This window comes from Oncorhynchus tshawytscha, linkage group LG30 (assembly GCF_018296145.1).
Source record: "Oncorhynchus tshawytscha isolate Ot180627B linkage group LG30, Otsh_v2.0, whole genome shotgun sequence".
Taxonomy (NCBI): domain Eukaryota; kingdom Metazoa; phylum Chordata; class Actinopteri; order Salmoniformes; family Salmonidae; genus Oncorhynchus; species Oncorhynchus tshawytscha.
Genome location: NC_056458.1, coordinates 15,549,769 through 15,567,791, shown reverse-complemented (window position 1 = coordinate 15,567,791; position 18,023 = coordinate 15,549,769). Strand labels below are relative to the sequence as shown.

The 18,023-nt window shown below is 41.3% G+C and overlaps 1 protein-coding gene across 1 annotated transcript in view; it reads left to right on the top strand.

The window, feature by feature from the left end:
* Nucleotides 1-16,707, top strand: part of apool (apolipoprotein O-like) — a 33,571-nt gene extending 16,864 nt beyond the window's left edge. The window contains exon 10 of the mRNA XM_024394270.2: nt 15,276-16,707. The gene's annotated coding sequence lies outside the window, so the exon portion shown is untranslated. The remainder of the gene's footprint in view (nt 1-15,275) is intronic.
* The last annotated feature ends 1,316 nt before the right edge of the window (nt 16,708-18,023 follow it).

Here is an 18,023-nt window from a genome sequence, read left to right as displayed (position 1 = left end):
GTCAGGTCAGTCTATGCAAATATTTTCCATGTGGCATTTTGTCAAGTGAGCTGTTTTAAAACGCATTCATGTTTTTATAGCATTTTTAAGACCTTATATCCCCGTAGAACTGGAGTTGAACAGTTTTTAATTTCTAAAAACCCAACGTATATGGATGTGTGCAGTTCTTGCGCAAGATGGACACTTCCCAACATGCCCACATACTAGAGGCACCTGGAGGACATGTTATGGACTGACTGGTTTGATACACTACAAGGCCAAAAGTGGATTTGGCTATTTCAGCCACACCGGTTGTTGACGGGTGTATAAAATTGAGCACACAGCCGTGCAATCTCCATAGCCAAACATTGGCAGTAGAATGGCCTTACTTAAGAGCTCAGTGACTTTCAAAATAGCACCCTCATAGGATGCCACCTTTCCAACAAGTCAGTTCGTCAAATCTCTGCCATGCTAGAGCTGCCCCGGTCAACTGTAAGTGCTGTTATTGTGAAGTGGAAATGTCTAGGAGCAACAACGTCTCAGCCGCCAAGTGCTAGGCCACACAAGCTCAGAGAATGGGACCGCCGGGTGCTGAAGCGCGTAGCCCGTAATAATCACCTGTCTACCGAGTTTCAAACTGCCTCTGGAAGTAACATCAGCACAAGAACTGTTAGTTGGGAGCTTAATGAAATGGGTTTCCATGGCTGAGCAGCTGTATACATGTGCAATGCCAGCGTCGGCTGGAGTGGTATAAAGTTGGCCTCCATTGAACTCTGGAGCAGGACCACCACTTGGCGGCTGAGACGTTGTTGCTCCTAGACATTTCCACTTCACAATAACAGCACTTACAGTTGACCGGGGCAGCTCTAGCATGGCAGAGATTTGACGTTCTCAGGAGTGATTAATCACACTTCACCATCTGGCAGTCCCACGGACAAATTTGGATTTGGCGAATGCCAGGAGAACGCTACCTGCCCCGATGCATAGTGCCAACTGTAAAGTTTGGTGGAGGAGGAATAATGGTCTAGGGCTGTTTTTTATGGTTCGGGCTAGGCCCCTTAGTTCCAGTGAAAAATCTTAATGCTCCAACATACAATGATATTCTAGACAATTCTGTGCCTTCAAATTTGTGGCAACAGTTTGGGGAAGGCCCTTTCCTGTTTCAGCATGACAATTCCCCCGTGCACAAAGCGAGATCCATACAGAAATAGTTTGTTGAGATCGGTGTGGAAGAACTTGACTGGCCTGCACAGAGCCCTGACTTCAACCACGTCGGACACCTTTGGGATGAATTAGAATGCAGACTGTGAGCCAGGCCTAATTGCCCAACATCTTGTGGCTGAATGGAAGCAAGTCCCTGCATCAATTTTCCAACATTAGTGGAAAGCCTTCCCAGAAGAGTGTAGGCTGTTTTGGCTGCAAAGGGGACCAACTCCATATGAATGATTTTGGAATGAGATGTTCGACAAGCAGGTGTCCGCATACTTTTGGTCATGTAGTCTATGTGTGTTGGAATCATTTGAATGATGTCCTAGTACTTGATGTCAGTTTGAAAACACTTTTTTTTTTTTTTTTTAATAGAGCTATCAATGTAGTTTCATATTTTTTGGGGTATTTTACAGATAGGAGAACATATTTTACAATTTAACATGTTTTAACACTTCCCTGAATTCAGCTGTTGGATATCAATCTTCACCATGATAAAGTTTTATTTTGTTCATTAGAATAACCAAATATGGAATAAAGGCATTTTTCTCGATCTCCACTCTCCTCACATTTTAATCTGAGCAGTGAAACCGTGCAAATGTAAAAGTGTTGTGATAGTCATGCAAAGACGTGTGGATGATTTAAGAGGAGTATTTGGTATGAAACACTAGAGGGCGACAGTGTTTGCCATTCAGGCAAAACCAGCATTTTTATGAACCATGTCCATGTTTTAGAGGAAGTGGTTTAAAATGAAGAAAAATAGGGGTATGGAAAGGAGAGACATTTGATTTTCTTTCATATCAAAACATTTACGCAGTAGTAGGCCTACTGAATAATAATTTGACTGGTCATTGGGACTTGATAGACTGCAGTGAGTGTGCCTTCATAGCCTGTGTTTCATTATCGTTGGCTCCATGGCGTATTCCAGGCGAGTCTCCATTTAATTGGTCTCTGAAGCTGATACCCTCCCAGATACACCATCCATAAACACAGCATGAAGGTTGCTTATGGAATGTGACCCTGGTCTGACCCCGGCCAGTCTGAGGCACTAGGAACTGGAATATTAGACCCTGGTAAACGAGATCCCCTTTCCTGGTTTTGATTATTGCAACATGTTCAACACGTTACTATGCTATATACTCCAATGCCAGAATGGCCAGAGAGAATCTTATGTTAGCGTTCCCTTTAACTGCTTATGTATCAATTACTTTGAGGGTACTTATGAATATTGAGGAAAACAGTGGTGTTTTGATCTCTGTAGGGGATTGGTTCCCTGGTCTGCAATGCGTCACCGTTTTGTAAAGCCAGGAAAACCTCAATGATTTATGATTTTTGTATTTTTATGGAAATCTCAAGATTGCTTAAACATTCCCAAGTACTTCCATCCAACTGGGTCTATACTCACAGGGGAGACATCTGTTTCTCTTGGATAGCCGTGAGGCTCACAGTTCACACGTGAAGATTCTACAGGAATTTACTTGTGCCCCTTAACTCTTTTACAAGATTTTTTAAAAATTCAATGGGAAGATTGTGATGACTAGTGGTAGCTGTTACAAACAATGATACATTATAAAGTATTTAAAGGTCTATTTTCTATAATTTCCTAGTCTGACATTACATAAAAACATGTGAATAGCTGCCAACTGAGTATAGTTTGAGGACAGCAGGTCTATCTAAAGACTCTTAGGCCTTAGTCATTGCCAGATGCTCCCAATGGACATTAACATGTGAGAATGGATGAAGTTACCTCTATCCTAATTCTTTCTGACATTTATCTATACATAGCTTTAGATGAGTCGGTGTCATTTCCATAGTAACAGGACATTCCTCCTCTTTCTGAGCCACCACTGGGTTCACAGTACATGGAGCAAAAGCATTTGTCTCCCCTTTGACATCATGTCACAGTTTTATCGCTCCCCAGGCTCTTGCTCCCCCATATTTGCATCCTGTGCCTTTTCTGGTCCCACAGTCATATTCCCTTTTTTTTTCTCCCGGATACAGGCACATTCTCAGGGGCCTTTTCCTCCTCACCCCATATTGGAGAAACTCACATCCACATGGGTCTTTGACTGTAGGCTGTTGATGTGGATACACTGTAAAATTGATTTTGTTTGGCTTCGGGTAGTGCAAGTGCAAATCTCTTTTCATACATGCAGTCATGCATCATGGACTGTTGTCACACACGATAACTGATGTGTGTTTTCCCTTGGCTCCATCAGTCACTCTCATTATATGAGAGATAAGACAGTCAGTTAGCTTTGGGTGTCATGGCTAAGGTTTCCCACAGCTACTGCAGTGAACTCTTCCAGTTAATTAAGGAAGCTGTGAAATGTATCTATCTGACTGTTTGGACATGCGTATGCTAAATATTTGTATAAGCGAACCTGTAGCTGAGTGGGGGGTTGACACAAGATAGTTTAGTAATCCATGTATGTCACTCTTTTTTCAGCCTGAATGTAATTCAGCCGTCAAACTAAACCTGATACAGGCTTTTATAGAAAGGTTACAAGATTGAATCCCCGAGCTGACAAGGTAAAAATCTGTCGTTCTGCCCCTGAACAAGGCAGTTAACCCACTGTTCCTAGGCCGTCATTGAAAATAAGAATTTGTTTTTAACTGACTTTCCTAGTTAAATAAAGGTCAAATAAATAAATAAAAATAGTAAAGTATTGAATGACAATCTGTATATGACACACAGCTCTACCATTTCCATTATTAGCTTGTAAAAACATACAAACTATGTCATGTAAAAACAAACAAATACCGTCACATTGTTTTTCAGGGCTATTAAATGTTTGAATAGGACATAGAGGACACACAATTTGTATCTTTCACAGTCAGTGATACATATTCTCAACTCTCTGGTGAAATTAGTCCAAACAGACATGTTCTTGTGGGCTATTTGTGTGTTGCTCTTTGCAAGAGGTTACGAGAAGAGAGTTTGACCTGTGAGCATCACTGTGTTTAGAACAAACACTGATTCTCACCCAGCTCCTCATTGGACAATGAACCCCGGCCAGATTGCCCCATTAATTTCAGCATACTCTATTGAATGGGGCCCCTCCAGATGCAGGGGGTAAAAACTGCTGCTCTCCCTAAATGTGAGAAACAACCAGGAATCTCCTTCTCCGCCCTCCCCATCTTAATCCAATACAGACATGTGGTGGATTATGCAAGTACTGGACATGCTGTGTTTTCCCATGTTTCAGTGCTGCCAAAATATGCTCGGAGAGCCTAAGTGGTGAGTTATACAACCCACGGTCTACATGGTTTTAATTCTGAACCTGAGAACCTCCAAACCCCTCAGGTCATTCTCTCCAACAGGGCATAGGGGGAGGAAGGAACAGTCATGAGACCCTTTGCTGGTTACTATGAACCATGTAATTGATACAGTATGCTCTGGTTGATATTAGTGCTAAATTATTTATCCATACTATTTGTCTTATGTTTCAAATGGGAACAGCAATATTGATATAATTTCTGTAGAAAACAAGACTCTTTCGATTTGATGTTTTGAAAATATGTGGACACCTGCTCGTTGAATTTCATTCCAAAATCATGGGCATTCATATGGAGTTGTTCCCCCTTTGCTGCTATAACAGCTTCCACTCTTCTGGGAAGGCTTTCCACTAGAAGTTGGAACATTTCTGCGTGGACTTGCTTCCATTCAGCCACGAGCATTAGTGAGGTCAGGCACTGATGTTGGGCGATTAGGCCTGGCTTTGCATTCGGTGTTCCAATTCATCCCAAAGGTGTTCTAAGGGGTTGAGGTCAGGGCTCTGTGCAGCCCAGTCAAGTTCTTCCACACTGATCTTGACAAACCATTTCTGTATGGACCTCGCTTTGTGCATGGGGGAATTGTCATGCTGAGACAGGGAAGAGCCTTCCCTAAACTGTTGCCACAAAGTTGGAAGCACAGAATCGTCTACAATGTCATTGTATGATGTAGTGTTAAGATTTCCCTTCACTGGAACTGAGGGACCTAGCCCAAACAATGAAAAACAGCCCCAGGACATTATTCCTCCGCCAACAAACCTTACAGTTTACACTATGCATTCGGGCATTTAGCTTTCTCCTGGCATCTGCCAAACCCCGATTTGTTTGTTGACGCTCCTGACAAACAGTTATCGTGCTGACAATGCTTCCAAAGGCCGTTTGTCACACTGTGGTGAGTGTTTCAACCGAGGACAGATGATCTTTACATGCTTCAGCACTGGGCTGGTCCCGTTCTGTGAGCTTGTGTGGCCTAGCAATTCGCGGCTGAGCCATTCAAATCAAATCAAATCAAATTTATTTATATAGCCCTTCGTACATCAGCTGATATCTCAAAGTGCTGTACAGAAACCCAGCCTAAAACCCCAAACAGCAAGCAATGCAGGTGTAGAAGCACGGTGGCTAGGAAAAACTCCCTAGAAAGGCCAAAACCTAGGAAGAAACCTAGAGAGGAACAAGGCTATGTGGGGTGGCCAGTCCTCTTCTGGCTGTGCCGGGTGGAGATTATAACAGAACATGGCCAAGATGTTCAAATGTTCATAAATGACCAGCATGGTCAAATAATAATAAGGCAGAACAGTTGAAACTGGAGCAGCAGCACAGTCAGGTGGAAGTTGAAACTGGAGCAGCATGGCCAGCAGTCAGGTAGTCCTGGGGCATGGCCAGGTGGACTGGGGACAGCAAGGAGTCATCATGTCAGGTAGTCCTGGAGCTCAGGTCCTAGGGCTCGGGTCCTCCGAGAGAGAGAAAGAAAGAGAGAAGGAGAGAATTAGAGAACGCACACTTAGATTCACACAGGACACCGAATAGGACAGGAGAAGTACTCCAGATATAACAAACTGACCCCAGCCCCCGACACATAAACTACTGCAGCATAAATACTGGAGGCTGAGACAGGAGGGGTCAGGAGACACTGTGGCCCCACCCGAGGTCACCCCCGGACAGGGCCAAACAGGAAGGATATAACCCCACCCACTTTGCCAAAGCACAGCCCCCACACCACTAGAGGGATATCTTCAACCACCAACTTACCATCCTGAGACAAGGCTGAGTATAGCCCACAAAGATCTCCGCCACGGCACAACCCAAGGGGGGGTTGTGACAGGATGACCACAACAGTGAATCAACCCACTCAGGTGACGCACCCCCTCCAGGGACGGCATGAGAGAGCCCCAGTAAGCCAGTGACCCAGCCCCTGTAATAGGGTTAGAGGCAGAGAATCCCAGTGGAAAGAGGGGAACCGGCCAGGCAGAGACAGCAAGGGCGGTTCGTTGCTCCAGAGCCTTTCCGTTCACCTTCCCACTCCTGGGCCAGACTACACTCAATCATATGACCCACTGAAGAGATGAGTCTTCAGTAAAGACTTAAAGGTTGAGACCGAGTTTGCGTCTCTGACATGGGTAGGCAGACCGTTCCATAAAAATTGAGCTCTATAGGAGAAAGCCCTGCCTCCAGCTGTTTGCTTAGAAATTCTAGGGACAATTAGGAGGCCTGCGTCTTGTGACCGTAGCGTACGTGTAGGTATGTACGGCAGGACGAAATCAGAGAGATAGGTAGGAGCAAGCCCATGTAATGCTTTGTTGGTTAGCAGTAAAACCTTGAAATCAGCCCTTGCTTTGACAGGAAGCCAGTGTAGAGAGGCTAGCACTGGAGTAATATGATCAAATTTTTTGGTTCTAGTCAGGATTCTAGCAGCCGTATTTAGCACTAACTGAAGTTTATTTAGTGCTTTATCCGGGTAGCCGGAAAATAGAGCATTGCAGTAGTCTAACCTAGAAGTGACAAAAGCATGGATTAATTTTTCTGCATCATTTTTGGACAGAAAGTTTCTGATTTTTGCAATGTTACGTAGATGGAAAAAAGATGTCCTTGAAATGGTCTTGATATGTTCTTCAAAAGAGAGATCAGGGTCCAGAGTAACGCCGAGGTCCTTCACAGTTTTATTTGAGACGACTGTACAACCATTAAGATTAATTGTCAGATTCAACAGAATATCTCTTTGTTTCTTGGGACCTAGAACAAGCATCTCTGTTTTGTCCGAGTTTAATAGTAGAAAGTTTGCAGCCATCCACTTCCTTATGTCTGAAACACATGCTTCTAGCGAGGGCAATTTTGGGGCTTCACCATGTTTCATTGAAATGTACAGCTGTGTGTCATCCGCATAGCAGTGAAAGTTTACATTATGTTTTCGAATAACATCCCCAAGAGGTAAAATATATAGTGAGAACAATAGTGGTCCTAAAACGGAACCTTGAGGAACACCGAAATTTACAGTTGATTTGTCAGAGGACAAACCATTCACAGAGACAAACTGATATCTTTCCGACAGATAAGATCTAAACCAGGCCAGAACTTGTCCGTGTAGACCAATTTGGGTTTCCAATCTCTCCAAAAGAATGTGGTGATCGATGGTATCAAAAGCGGCACTAAGGTCTAGGAGCACGAGGACAGATGCAGAGCCTCGGTCCGATGCCATTAAAATGTCATTTACCACCTTCACAAGTGCCGTCTCAGTGCTATGATGGGGTCTAAAACCAGACTGAAGCATTTCGTATACATTGTTTGTCTTCAGGAAGGCAGTGAGTTGCTGAGCAACAGCCTTCTCTAAAATTTTTGAGAGGAATGGAAGATTCGATATAGGCCGATAGTTTTTTATATTTTCTGGGTCAAGGTTTGGCTTTTTCAAGAGAGGCTTTATTACTGCCACTTTTAGTGAGTTTGGTACACATCCAGTGGATAGAGAGCCGTTTATTATGTTCAACATAGGAGGGCCAAGCACAGGAAGCAGCTCTTTCAGTAGTTTAGTTGGAATAGGGTCCAGTATGCAGCTTGAAGGTTTAGAGGCCATGATTATTTTCATCATTGTGTCAAGAGATATAGTACTAAAACACTTGAGCGTCTCTCTTGATCCTAGGTCCTGGCAGAGTTGTGCAGACTCAGGACAACTGAGGTTTGGAGGAATACGCAGGTTTAAAGAAGAGTCCGTAATTTGCTTTCTAATAATCATAATCTTTTCCTCAAAGAAGTTCATGAATTTATCACTGCTAAAGTGAAAGTCATCCTCTCTTGGGGAATGCTGCTTTTTAGTTAGCTTTGCGACAGTATCAAAAAGGAATTTCGGATTGTTCTTATTTTCCTCAATTAAGTTAGAAAAATAGGATGATCGAGCAGCAGTAAGGGCTCTTCGGTACTGCACGGTACTGTCTTTCCAAGCTAGTCGGAAGACTTCCAGTTTGGTGTGGCGCCATTTCCGTTCCAATTTTCTGGAAGCTTGCTTCAGAGCTGGGTATTTTCTGTGTACCAGGGAGCTAGTTTCTTATGAGATTTTTTTTTTTGTTTTTAGGGGTGCAACTGCATCTAGGGTATTGCGCAAGGTTAAATTGAGATCCTCAGTTAGGTGGTTAACTGATTTTTGTCCTCTGGCGTCCTTGGGTAGGCAGAGGGAGTCTGGAAGGGCATCAAGGAATCTTTGTGTTGTCTGTGAATTTATAGCACGACTTTTGATGTTCCTTGGTTGGGGTCTGAGCAGATTATTTGTTGCAATTGCAAACGTAATAAAATGGTGGTCCGATAGTCCAGGATTATGAGGAAAAACATTAAGATCCACCACATTTATTCCATGGGACAAAACTAGGTCCAGCGTATGACTGTGACAGTGAGTGGGTCCAGAGACATGTTGGACAAAACCCACTGAGTCGATGATGGCTCCGAAAGCCTTTTGGAGTGGGTCTGTGGACTTTTCCATGTGAATATTAAAGTCACCAAAGATTAGAATATTATCTGCTATGACTACAAGGTCCGATAGGAATTCAGGGAACTCAGTGAGAAACGCTGTATATGGCCCAGGAGGCCTGTAAACAGTAGCTATAAAAAGTGATTGAGTAGGCTGCATAGATTTCATGACTAGAAGCTCAAAAGACGAAAACGTCATTTTTTTTTTTTTTGTAAATTGAAATTTGCTATCGTAAATGTTAGCAACCCCTCCGCCTTTGCGGGATGCACGGGGATATGGTCACTAGTGTAGCCAGGAGGTGAGGCCTCATTTAAAACAGTAAATTCATCAGGCTTAAGCCATGTTTCAGTCAGGCCAATCACATCAAGATTATGATCAGTGATTAGTTCATTGACTATAATTGCCTTTGAAGTAAGGGATCTAACATTAAGTAGCCCTATTTTGAGATGTGAGGTATCATGATCTCTTTCAGTAATGACAGGAATGGAGGTGGTCTTTATCCTAGTGAGATTGCTAAGGCGAACACCGCCATGTTTAGTTTTGCCCAACCTAGGTCGAGGCACAGACACGGTCTCAATGGTGATAGCTGAGCTGACTACACTGACTGTGCTAGTGGCAGACTCCACTATGCTGGCAGGCTGGCTAACAGCCTGCTGCCTGGCCTGCACCCTATTTCATTGTGGAGCTAGAGGAGTTAGAGCCCTGTCTATGTTGGTAGATAAGATGAGAGCACCCCTCCAGCTAGGATGGAGTCCGTCACTCCTCAGCAGGTCAGGCTTGGTCCTGTTTGTGGGTGAGTCCCAGAAAGAGGGCCAATTATCTACAAATTCTATCTTTTGGGAGGGGCAGAAAACAGTTTTCAACCAGCGATTGAGTTGTGAGACTCTGCTGTAGAGCTCATCACTCCCCTAACTGGGAGGTGGCCAGAGACAATTACTCGATGCCGACACATCTTTCTAGCTGATATGCACGCAGAAGCTATGTTGCGCTTTGTGATCTCTGGCTGTTTCATCCTAACATCGTTGGTGCCGACGTGGATAACAATATCTCTATACTCTCTACACTCGCCAGTTTTAGCTTTAGCCAGCACCATCTTCAGATTAGCCTTAACGTCGGTAGCCCTGCCCCCGGGTAAACAGTGTATGATCGCTGGATGATTCGCTTTAAGTCTAATGCTGCGGGTAATGGAGTCGCCAATGACTAGAGTTTTCAATTTGTCAGAGCTAATGGTGGGAAGCTTCGGCGTCTCAGACCCCGTAACGGGAGGAGTAGAGACCAGAGAAGAATCGGCCTCTGACTCCGACCCGCTGCTTAATGGGGAAAACCGGTTGAAAGTTTCTGTCGGCTGAATGAGCGACACTGGTTGAGCGTTCCTACAGCATTTCCTTCCAGAAACCGTGAGAAAGTTGTCCGGCTGCGGGGACTGTGTCAGGGGATTTATACTACTATCTGTACTTACTGGTGGCACAGACGCTGTTTCATCCTTTCCTACACTGAAATTACCCTTGCCTAACGATTGCGTCTGAAGCTGGGCTTGCAGCACAGCTATCCTCGCCGTAAGGCGAGTACAGCGGCTGCAATTAGAAGGCATCATGTTAATGTTACTACTTAGCTTCGGCTGTTGGAGGTCCTGACGAATCGTGTCCAGATAAAGCGTCCGGAGTGAAAAAGTTGAAAAAGTTGAGGAAAAAATAAATAAATATATGAACGGTAATTAAAAAGTGAAAACCGTAAAGTTGTCAGGTAGCAAAACAGGTTGGCAACAAAACGCACAGCAACTCGAAAACAAGCCATTGTTGCTTCTAGACGTTTCCACTTCACAATAACAGCACAGTTGACCGTGGCATCTCTAGAAATTTGACAAACCGACTTGTTGGAAAGGTGTAAACCCAGTTCCCACCTTTGAATATAAAAATAGATTTTATCAAACAAAACTATGCTACATTTTATCTCTGGAACCCGCAGGATGACAAACCAGACCAAGATTACTGAATGTAAGTACTTCAGATGGGAATGTATCAAACCAGTTGCCGTGATAGTTTTTTGTTGTCATAAATACAATGCTTTTAATTATTACAGTTGAGCTAATGTGCACTAATGTGATTAGCATGACGTTGAAAGTAATACAAACATTTCCCAGGACATAGACATGTCTTATGGGAGAAAGATTAACAAGAATTTAAGCTAACTGCACTGGCCAATTTACAGTAGCTATTACAGTGAAAAAATACAATGCTATTGTTTGAGGAGAGTGCACAGTTATGTACTTGAAAATGTATCAATAAACCAATTAGGCACATTTGGGCAGACTTGATACAACATTTTGAACAGTAATGCAATGGTTAATTGGATCAGTCTCATCCATATACTTACATTTACATGTTCTCATTCAACCCTTTAGATTTGTGTGTATTAGGTAGTTGTTGGGGAATTTTTAGATTACTTGTTAGATATCACTGCACTGTCGGAACTAGAAGCACAAGGATTTCTCTACACTCGCATTGACATCTGCTAACCATGTGTATGTGACAAATAACATTTGATTTGATCAGTCTAAAACATTACACATACAATCTAGTGGCCAAAATCTAAATTGCGCCTAGAGTCCTAAGTCATATAATGGCCTTTTGTCTTGCATTTCAAAGATGATTGAACGAAAGAACGCATGTTTTTTTTCTTTATATTATCTTTGACCAGATCTAATGTGTTATCTCTGACATTAATTTCACATTTCCACAAACTTCAAAGGGTTTCCTTTCAAATGGTATCTAGAATATGCATATCCTTGCTTGAGGTCCTGAGCTACAGGCAGTTAGATTTGGGTGTCATTTTAGTCGAAAATTTAAAAATAAGTGTTGCAGTAATTTCAGTTGCTGTACTAGCTTCTTAATACACCGCTGTGTTACATTTATTTTTAACGTTTTTTTTTGAGTCGGCGCTCAGATATTAGCAATAGAAACCCAAAATAACCACATAAATATTACCTTTGATGTTCTTCGATCAGAAAGACGTAGAAGGAGTCATAAATCGTTTGGTTTCTGTCTTTGTATTAGCATATGCTGACGTGTATAGTGTTGAGTCATCCGCATACATAGACACACTGGTTTTACTCAGCCGCCAGTGGTATGTCATTCTTAAAGACTGAAAAAAGTAAGGGGCCTGGACAGCTGCCCTGGGGAATTCCTGACTCTAACTAGATTATGTTGGAGAGGCTTCTGTTAAAGAACACCCTCTGTGTTCTGTTAGACAATTTAACTCTTTTTCCACAATATAGCAGGGGGTGTAAAGCCATAACACATCAGTTTTTCCAGCTGGACCTGGCTCCCCAGTGGGTAGGCCTATGCCCACCCATAGCTGCACCCCTGCCCAGTCATGTAAAATCCATAGATTAGGGCCTAATCTATTTATTTAATTTATTATTTATTTATTTCCTTATATGAACTGTTTCTCTGCAAAATCTTTGAAATTGTTTCATGTTGCGTTCATATTTGTTCAGTATATAAGGGACACTTCATGTTTTGTGTATAATATTTACAGTGGGCGAGCTCCATTCCTGACAGGCTGATTTGGATTCGATTTCAGCCTATTATCCAAATATTATCCATATAAGTATCCCTTACAATTATACACATCAGTTATACAAGCTAACAACCAGCATAGATAACAAGCTAGATAGCTAGCTAACAAGACTACCTAGTTAACTAGCTAGCTAGCTAGCTCGCACACAAGACTAGCCAAGTTAGCATGCTTGCGATTGGCTGTGGCACACAGTCTGGGAGACAGGGCTGCCTGTCAGGCATCATTCAGGGCTTAATGTCCCACGAGGACTTAGCAGCACCAAAAATTCTTAGGTAAAGGTAAGGGACATTTATCTTGCTAACGTTCTAACTTATAAACTGATAATGAGTTTCAAACACAAATGAAAGCATGATGTGAGCATGAAATGTACCATCCCTTAGTATAGCAGTCAATAAAAACATATGCACTGATCCACCGTAGGCTCTGCCTCCTCAGCCATACTGTCAATATATCATCAATAATTCCACTCCTATTTATGGAGCTTATCTCATGATCTCGACAAAACAACTTTTGTTATGTTGAGATCACAACGAGGGAATACTTTTTAAAATTAATATTTGGGTGAAGTTTGTTTTAGTTGATAACCATGGAGGGGGGATTCCGACCCGAGTTAAGCATGCCTAAATGGAACGTAATTCCATTTTCATGTACTTTTCTCTCTACACGTTTTTTGACCTTGAGCTTAATCATGAGAATAGCATGCTATTCGTTTGGGTTGGAGATCAAATAAATTGACGTGTGGCTACAGATACGCTGTATTCTGAACTCAACTTAATGCCACCATCTTTACGTGTGTTGAAATGAAAGGTTGAGCAACCTTTCGGTTCCAAGAGGAACATCTCGTTTATTTTTTCCTGATTAGAATTAACACCATTCTCCAACTCTACACAGTAATTTACAAATTGAAAAGAGCTATTGATAAGAGCTAGGTAAATGAGTCAGCCATTTTGGATAAGAGGATTGGAAATAGAAATGACAATTGTTTTTGATCTTTTACCCTACGATCGCTGGCGACAAATGTGAATCCAGTCATATGGCAGCAAACTAAAACATCCACATTTCCACAATGAATATTATGAAAAGCTTGACTTATAACTTTCAGGGATGAAATTTGGAGACCCAAGCTGTAGCCAAACCTACCGAGTTGATTTCTAGAATGTTTTAATTACAGTATATGCCCAGACTTGTCACTGTATTTTTAAAAATTTGTATCGTGTTAAATATTAGCAACCGTCAGTTATACCCACATACATTTATAACTGTCACTTTAGTGTTAGTTTCCTTACATTTTGCATCATTCCATTACATCATTAGTTTACCTTTCTTTCCTCTCTTGCTCATGTTGTTCCTGAGGTTCACTAGCAACAGTGGATCATATTAGGCTAATGTATTACAAGTTAGGCTACATGTCTCAAATTACTGCACATTTGAATCATTATGGAATGCAGACCATACGTAGCAGTTTAAACCTGGAGCCTGGTGCACGGTTCACGACACCTGGACCTTTGTCATCAGTTCCATGATTAGTGACGGTTATTAGGGTAGTTTTATACGACTACTGTTCAACCCCTATAGTTCACTTTTCTCACCTTCCAATATTATCTGGATTGAACAATTGAATATGACAACTTTCAGGATGAATCAAACCACTGTATTTTTGATTCACCAATATATTTTGTGCATAAAGGCTCTCCAACAGTTTTTATTATTATTCACAAATACATTCTTAACCCTGAATAATATACATCAGAGTATTTTTTTAATCTACAAAATTGGTGGTGAAAAGGCAATGAATATTAGTGTATTTACATTGCTTTTGGAAATTTCTCTAATTCCAGTAGTGATTCCGATTATTTATATATATATATATATATATATATATATATGCGTACTATCGTGCTCCGAGTGCATTCTACAACCACATTCTCTTGCGTACGTTATTGTGAGAACGAGAGTGTGGAGGATGCCTAAAACAATACATTTGAGAAGCACTCGCACTCCCCATACTGTATTACCTCACGCTTCACCTCCCATTCACTGAACCTTCTTCCAGCCAGGACAATGGCAACAATAGATGCAACAAGATATACACAAAGCACATTTTTTCTTCATAATTATCAGCTAGATATGTAATTTAGCTAGCCAGCTAGTTAAACAGGCACAAATTACATAAAGCTAATGTTATGCAGGGTAGGCAGGTAAACATGCCAAAATTAATACAGAATGTATTTATTAACGTATCAACGTAGTCAGGCAACATATGAGATAGGCAACACTTTTTTTATTCCAAAGTCGAAGTGTATTTTCTCTCGCTTCAGTTTAAAAAATGGCCGCCATTGATTTCAAGAAATGTTGCGTCATTTTTTACGTGGTTGCATCATATTTCTTTGCATAATTTCTGTTGAAGCTTGCATTGACGCATGCTTCAAAATACATACAAACGGAGTACGCATTCGAGAAGTGCTCTCCGTGCTCCGTTTCGCCTACTTTGATTTGGACTTATACTCCGACTCTCCCGTGCTCCAATTTGCGTGCTCGGAGCACGGTAGTATGCATTTTGAGAAACACCCCAAAACAGACTAGAGAATGATGCACTCCCAGATACACATGCTCTATTTTCATTTAATCTATGATGTACTAAATGCCTGGCTAAAAATCGATGTAAAAAAAATCCTCAGGGGCTGATTCTCTTGATCCCTTCTTACTGCAGCTTTCTGCCCCCACTTATTGCAGAATCATTAACCTATATTTTAATTTGGCAATTGTTTCTGGTGTTATCCCTAAGATCTGGAAAGCGGCACGTCCTCCCTCTACACAAAGGAGAAGATCCTTTTGACTGAGAAAACTACCCTCCAATTTCCAAGTTCTCACCTTTCCAAAGTTTTAGAATCCCTGGCCAACTCTCAGCTAAGAACTTGTTTTACTTCTCATTCTATTTAAATGTGCAACAATCTGGTTTTAGACCCTTTCAGCTGCTACGCTTGTTTTATAGCATGTGTTAAATTGTTTCTAGATGTTGTGTTAAATTGCTAGATCATAAAAACCATTATGCTGCCTTATTTATAGACCTTTCCAAGGCCTTCGACATTACATTCTCATTCAAAGGGTGATTGAAATATTTCTGGATCAGGCTTCTTGCAAGTGGTTTGAGAATTACCTGTCAGATAGGACCCAATGCCTGATTTCTGTCAAGTCTAGTTTTACAAAAGGTGTACCGCAGAGGTCGGTATTGGGACCTTTTCTTTTGACTATTTATATAAATAATATTGGTCTATCAGTTAACTTTATGCAGACGACACTGTTATGTATGCCATTTCCCCAACTGTTGACAAGGCTATGTTAGAGCTGCAATCTGTTGGTCTTCCAGAAAGCCCTGGTTGGTTTAAAAGGTGTACTTAATGCAGGCAAAACTAAATATACTGTATGTTGTTCTCTAATTCTTGCAAAATGTTTCTAATGAACTACATATTTATTCATTGGATGGTACTTCCATAGATCGGGTTCCCGCCTATAAATATCTGGGCATTTGTATTGACAAAAACTTAATGTTTAAAAAACATACGGATGAGCAAGTTAAAAGCTCTCCCTTAAATAGCAGGTAGCAGATTGTATAGTCATCTTTCCTGACAGTTCTTCACAATGGTGACACCATTTACCAGATTGCAGCAGTTACTACTCTTAAGCTTTGGATGTCGTCTACCATAGCGCCCTTCACTTTATCACAGATTACATTTTTAATACTCACCACTGCATCCTGTATCAAAATGTTCTCTGGTCCTCATTAAAGTCCCGTATATCACTTCATTATTCCCTTTTCGTTTTCAAAGCTCTACTACACAAGCTTCTGACCTACCTAAATTCGGTGTTAAAATCGAAATACCAAACCAGTTCACAAGGTTGGCAAACTCTTGAGGTTCCTCGGTTCTACACCGAACTATGTAAATCCAATTTTTATTTTTAAAGCACCTCTGCTGAAACCAACTACAAAATCCATTAGAATTGGATGTTCTTGTGCCGCTGAGGCAATTAAAAATATTGATTTGGGGACCATACTGAGCAATGTAATTGTTTTTCTTGAATATTTGTGTTGTGCTGTATTTTACTTGTTTTTTATATTATAGTTGATTTTTGAGTTTATTAAATTGTATATGCCGGGTTCCCTTGTGAAAGAGACCCTTGTCTCAATGGTGACTCCCTGCTTTAATAAAGGTTAAAAAAAAGTGTGTCTTTTGAGAATTCTAATTAAAGGTACACCAAATTTAAAGGGATGGCTTTAGATAAATGTATTGAAAATCTTATTGAATGAAAACTCCACGAGAAAATCTGTTGGCCAGCAAGTGGGAGGGTTGTCAGCAGTTTAATTAAATGTATTCTGTGCGCGCAAGGGAACTACGCCTGCAAAGCCCATTTTTATTTGATTTATTTCACCTTTATTTAACCTGGTAGGCCAGTTGAGAACAAGGTCTCATTTACAACTGCGTCCTGGCACTTGTAAATTAGTTACCCAACTGGATAAGGTAAAGCCTCGTTCACATTACCCATAGGCATTCTGTTACGTTGCACTCTGTTTATGTCATGCATTTCAATGGGGACGTCCACAACGGAGTGGAATGCCCCCCCCACGGACACTACGTACTTTGACATTTTCAAAATGTTGTTTCTTCAGTCCAGCCAGAGTCCGTCAAAGAACAAGAAGTTACCAAACCAACGAGAAATATGAAAATATGTGGTTTTCGGTGATGGCTTTATAGGATAGCTAGCAACTTGTAAACAGTTACCCATTCCCAAAAGAGTACTATTTTAATAGTAATGTTAAATAATACACATTGGCTGTTAAGCCAATTATGTTATGACTGTTGGCTCCCGTTTTAAGGTTATTGGGATAGTTATGATGTTTGTTTTTGATGATAATTATTATGTGGAGGTTGCTAGCTACAGTGGCATCTTCAACCAAAGCTAGTTTTACTTGCTATAGAGTTAGAGGAAAAAGTAACTAAACAAAACCTGTTTTATTATCACCTGAAATAATATATTTATCCTGTCTTGAATGAAAAGTTAATATTTTGCAATCTCTGATGAGAGACAGGCTGTCTTCTATCTTGCGCGTTACAAACACTCCACTTGTCGTTCAGTAGCGGGGCAGGACTCAGTGAAGATGTTGTACTGCAATGTGTACAGCACATAAGTCTGACTGCGTAGGAAATGTACGCCTTTCCTAAGTCTGAATTGGGCCCATAGTGAGTAGTGGCTACATAAGCAATAGAGGATTTCTTTTTCATCATGGATATTTTGGTAGTGAACACTGAGTTTACTGTAGCAAAACCTTATGCCAGATTACCATATAATTTAGGTCCACATATGTGGATCTTTCTGAGAATTTCTACCTCATCTCCAGTAGGCTACTTGGATATTTAAAGATACCACCTCACTTGCATCTGGCTCGGCTTGTTCCTCATGCATACTAGGAGGTTTGGAATTCCATCCTCTTTGAAGTGCAACATGAACTTGTTGACTCTTGGCTGGCTGAGAGGGC